Below are 6,000 nucleotides of genomic sequence, written 5' to 3'. Positions count from 1 at the left end.
TTGTTCCGATGGTAGCCTTTCGAGGTCAAGTGTGTCGATGAGATCGATAGGATCCACATCGTCTGACAGAGATAGGAGTAATTCCAGGTCTGCCTGATGCTGTTGGGTCATAGACAATGAAGTTTCACATTTACCTTTAAAATATAAACTTTTGAATAACAGTTTTCTTGCGAAAAGATGTAAGTCTTTAGTGATCTCGAACGTGTCTAATTGGGATTCCGGACAAAAACTGAGACCTTTGGCCAATAACATTCTCTCATCTACAGATAATTCATAACTGGAGAGGTTAATGATGTCCATGCCCAAAGTAGTGCATGTGTCATCACCAGCCCCCCCAGGGGGATCTAGGTATTCAATGTTACATGTGGGACCTGGGGAAAAAATCCAGTGTCGCTGGTTTCTTGGATGGTAGGCCGCAACCCTTCATGGGTGGACTGTGTATTTAAATGTAAGGGATTGGTGAAGCATGGGTAGAGTTCAGTGGGGCGTGAGGGCAGACCGCCCTATTGGTCAAACATAGCTACACCATCACCAATGGTGTGGGGCATGGTAGGTTGAACAATACGTTTTTTAGGGGCAGTTGCATCTTCGCCCGACAGAGGTCTTTTAGGTTTCGAATTTCTATTCCTAGAGGAATTCTGAGATGCGGTTGTAAGCGGGATATTGGACTGAGGTTTAGGACCTTTTTTGGAATTAGACCTGTTAGTTCCTTTATCAAAGTTTTGCTGGGTAGAGTATGTGGATTGCCATCTATAGGCATTTCCTTCTTGGAAGGATCTTTTGTCCCTCTAAAATTTCTTCTCTTTATTATAGAGGGTATCCGTAATTACTTGGTCAAGGCGACTTTTTATCTTTGTCTCCTGATCCTTAAAGGATGGAAGTTCCAAGAACGGTTTTAGTTTTATATAGACCTCGTCAATATCTTTTTCGATTTGTCCTGATCTGGTTTTATATTCCTCAATAAGGAGCTTCATCATATTAGCGGTGCAAGTTTGTAAATTTTGCTCCCACTTTGTGCGAAACTCTAGATTTACATTGTCAAGTGTGGGAAAAATTTCAATTCTGAGGCCGTAGGGATTAATATTTTCGCGTAAGTATTTTTCGAAAATTTCGACGTGCCAAAACAAGGCCGCTTTTTTCTCCACCAACCTGCCTAACTGGCCACAGAGTGAGGACATTTCGGACTGAATGGCCTCACCCTTGTGATGGCTGGCAGAGTAGCCCTGCATCAGATCGTCCCACTCCTTCCCTTGAAACATGGTGAAAAGCACGAAGAAAAAATATGTGTGCAGACAAATTATACAATACTTTCCAACAAAAAAACACAAATTAATATAATGAAAATTGGAAAAAAAATATATAGATTGGTCAAAAGGATATCAATGGGTCAACCTAAGATACTGAGGGGGACGAAAAGGAAGTGAATCCAGTTTCGTGGGTATTTGCTACCCTGGACATAAAGTTGAAAAGGGGAGTATCTTATATGGAAGACCCTAATAGGTTACCAACACCCCTGGTTTAGATAGGAAAAAGGAGACATTCCCCCAGGATGGGGCTTTAATGGTAACAATAATTGAAGAGAGCATAAGGTGTAATAAAATGTATTATATAAGGAAATACAAAAAAAGAAATATAAAGAGCAACAGGATTGTTTAAGAACAAGGTTGATGTGTTGTGCAGATTTTAAATTTTTGCTTTTCTTTTCTTGTATATGAATACATCTTGTAATTTGTTTCATTATAATTTTTACTATATACAGTATAAATTTCGCATGGACTCTGGCCCCTGAAGAAGGGACAGAACTCCGAAACGCGTAGGGCCTGAACTCATCCCTGCGGATGCATACACCACCAATTCATGTACCTTGTTCTTAAACAATCCTGTTGCTCTTTATAAATCCTTTAAGGGTGTTTTAAACACATCCCTCACAGAGGAGGCCAGTTTGAAAGTGATCTCATGGTACTACACACTTTTCAGATTGGCCTCTATGTATACCTCGGTAGACCCTATATGTTTTCAAGGGATGTAAACTTTCTGGAACGATGGCCCATATTTGGTGGGAATGCCCCAGAATTCTCCCTTTCTGGAGAAAACTTTCAACATTATCGACAAGGTCTCTGGCTGCCAGGTACCTAGGTCCCCGATGGTAGCTCTCCTCAATGCTGCGATCCCAGAAATCCCCTCACCCACGCAAAGGCTAATCCACTTAATTTTAGTGGGTGCCAAATTAACGGTTGCCAAGGCATGGAAACTATCACAAATTTCCATTAAAGCTGCCCAACTTAAAATCTTCTAGATAATGGCACAAGAAAAGCTTACTAGTATACTCTCTGACACAGTAAACAAATTTGAGGCCACATGGGAGTCCTGGACCCAACATCTAGGCATCTCACTTGCTACTAGTACTAGGCCAGACCGAGATTCTTATACAACCTAATGTTAGATGAATCTCAATCCCTGTCTCTTTCTCTTTTCTCTATTCTGTCTCTCTCTACTCTACCTATTCTATCCTCCAAATGATTCCCGAATACACGGGGTAACAGAAGTTGATAAGATCGTTAAATGTTTGGTTTCTCAGTCGGACAATTGGAATAACCTGTCTATATGATGCCAACACGTTTCGAGGGGTAGGAGGGGGGTTAGGTTCGGGTGTGGAGACCCCCACCTGCCACAGCTAGATCCCCTTGGGGGTGCCGGGTGCAAAAGGGGTCTCCCCAGGACTGGCCTGTTCTCGACAGAGCAAGAAGTATCTGAGTCAGGGAGTGTTGGATGTGGCTGAGCAGCTGTGGATGAGCCATCCCTTGAGACAGTGGTGGCTGATGGGTCGGTCGTCCGTGCGTCTCCTCCCTCCTCCTAGGCCAAAAGGATCACTTCTCCTTTTGGGAAACAGGTCTCAGGACCCACATCCTGAATGACCGGAAGGAGAATAAGTGTGATAATAGCGAATTTACATTTGCTATTGCCACACAATTGGGTGGGTTCAGGGTGCAGTGCTTTGCGCGTGGCCTCCACCTACTAGCTTCTAAACACATCTTTAAGCTTGTGTTTAGGGGGGATGTACCAGAGACGTGCCCTGTAGAGCCCTCCAGCCTGACCTACAGTAACCAACCATTTAACCAAGCTCACAGTCTACTGTGAGTCAAATAAAAAATTATTTATATATACTAGTTGCACAGTAGAGGGTTCTACATTTGCAAAGTGAAATTTCGCCATGGGGAATATTCCCTTGTGTGAACAGCCTACTACTTTAGTAAATCAACCCCATAGAATGATAAAAAACACTGGAAAAGGTTACAAACTTTCTACTGTATCTAACTTGAAAACGAGTTAACTCTTCCATACCACGCCATAGGGAAATGATGGCGGCAGGAACCCCTCGCCAATCCGGGTGGATGTCATATGACGTCCTGTGTTCCCGGCAATCTAGGGCGCCCGCGGCAGCGCTCGTGACCCGACGCGGGTGCCCGGCGGCCGCGATTGCCGGTAATCACTGCAGGAGTGTGGATCTGTGTGTGTAAACACACAGATCCAACTTCTGTCAGCGGTGAGGAGACCAATGTGTGTTCCCAGTACAGAGGAACACACATCGGTCTCCTCCCCTTGTGAGTCCCCTCCCCCCTGCAGTTAGAACACACCTTAGGGAACATATTAACCCCTTCAGCGCCCCCTAGTGGTTAACCCCTTCCCTGCCAGTCACATTTACACAGTAATCAATGCATATTTATAGCATTAATCGTTGTATAAATGTGAATGGTCCCAAAAACATATCAAAAGTGTCCGATGTGTTCGCCGCAATGTCACGGTCACAGTAAAAATACGCAAATCGCCGCCAATACTAGTAAAAAAAATAATAAAATAAAAATGCCATAAATTTATCACTTATTTTTAGACGCTATAACTTTTGCGCAAACCAATCAATATACGATTATTGCGATTTTTTTTTTTTTTTTTACCAAAAATATGTAAAAGAATACGTATCGGCCTAAACTATAAAAATATTGTGTTTTTTTTTTTAAATTGACGCTCTTCTTTTGTTTATAGCGCAAAAAATAAAAACCGCAGAGATGATCAAATACCACCAAACGAAAGCTCTATTTGTGGGGGGAAAAAAACATAAAGATTTAGTTTGGGTACAGTGTTGCATGACCACGCAATTGTCATTCAAAGTGTAACAGCGCTAAAAACTAAAAATTGGTCTGGGCAGGAAGGGGGTGAAAATGCCCTGTATGGAAGGGGTTAAAATAAAATCGGCTTGATTGGAGTTACACAGTTTTCACTGTCAGAGACTGGAACCTTGTGAAACAGTTATTGTTCATGTTTCTATTTTACAGAAGTGGTTTTATAAAGAATCATGATGGGTTTGTGAAAGATACATTAACTGAAAGGGCAACTGGATGAAATGTTGACATCAAGCATACAGAGACAACCAATGTGGTGAAAGAGGTGGCCAGCTCTGTGCAACAGCGTGTTTCATAAATGTTACAGAAAGTTTGTAACCTTCCATTTTCCATAAAGGGTCATCGGGTATTTCAGTCTTACTTCCAGTCATTCTCACGGTCATGTGTTCTATGCTAATAACCATTAAACATTTAATGGATGTGTAAATTGTTATTCTTCCCAGACATTCAGTTTTGGGCAGATACTGGTAGGCTGAATCAATCACGCAAATTGTGTGGAAGTTATACTGCGCGGGTCTCAATAATGCATATTGAAATTAATATAGTGACAAAACAATATCAATTAAGAAAAAGTATGCTGCCGCTGCTAAATATGTCAGATAAAACAAAAGAATCAAGTAAAATAAATTAGCTGCGCTGCATGTAAATAATAATCAATGTGACAACATTAATAATTGATGAGAAAAGCCTTGGGCACACAGAATCACCTGTGCAAATACAAGTAAGTGACATAAATGAGTCTATGTGATAAACAATAGTCCATATATATCCAAAATCCCATGTGATTCCAAACAAATTAATCGAAGAAAAATAAGTGCCAGAACAAGTCCAAGAGAAAAAATGTGTCTGATGACAGGACAGATGAAACCTCCACCTCTTATCTCTTAACTTCTTACCGACTCCAGTTGATCCCTGTGAAAGAGATCACATAAGCGAGTGGCTCAGCAGCCTTGCTTTAAAAGCACCTGGAGTGTCCTAGAGCTTCCTATGAATGTTTTCCGCCTTTTAGACATTCAGATCTCCCAAATCGGATGACCAAAAAGGAAGAAAAAGGCCAACATAGAGTAGTTCCGTAATAAAATGTAATATTAAAAACAGTGGTTGCACTCACATGTTAGTCTAATAAAATTAGCGTGTATCGTAATAGCCGGCCGGCTCTCACTATCCGCCTGTCCTTCCGGATGATAGCGAGGTGTACATTAGTGACGTCAGCATGCCGCTCCTCCCTATGCCGTTTCGTCAAATCGCTGACTTCTTCCAGGGGCATGAGCGGCGTGCTGACTCGCCACTTCTTATTCATTTACAACACCCGGGACCACCCTGATCTGAGCTCCAGGGATCCAGGGCCTGAATCCACCATCTTTGAATAGGGATCCTTTACCAAGGAATTAGTCTGCCACTGTCTAGGTGAAATATGAACAGTTTAGCATGATCAGGTAATGGATGCCCTCACATCTTCACAGGTACCCTCTGTCTCAGAGGCAAAAATAATTTGACTAGGTCTTTTGGAGAAAAAATAGTCTGAGTTAAAAATGAAGTATGGGGTTTAAAAAGAAAAAACCTACATACTCACCTGGATGGATGCAACATCGATCTGGTACTCCATCTGCCCCCAGCCACCATTAAGAATGAGAACTGAGCAGTTAAAGACAACTGATTGTTAAGTTCTCAGTCTTCACTGAGCAGAGAGCACTCTGCTCTGCCCCTCCAGTGCTTACTGGGCCATTGAGAGGGTAGGAATGGCTGGCGCATGCTCTGTGGCTTGCTGAGAGATTGAGCCAGCTGATGGCTCAGTCAGGATGCCTCCAGAGACTGGACTGGT

This window comes from Rana temporaria, chromosome 10 (assembly GCF_905171775.1).
Source record: "Rana temporaria chromosome 10, aRanTem1.1, whole genome shotgun sequence".
NCBI lineage: Eukaryota > Metazoa > Chordata > Amphibia > Anura > Ranidae > Rana > Rana temporaria.
Note: the sequence above shows the minus strand (reverse complement) of the source record.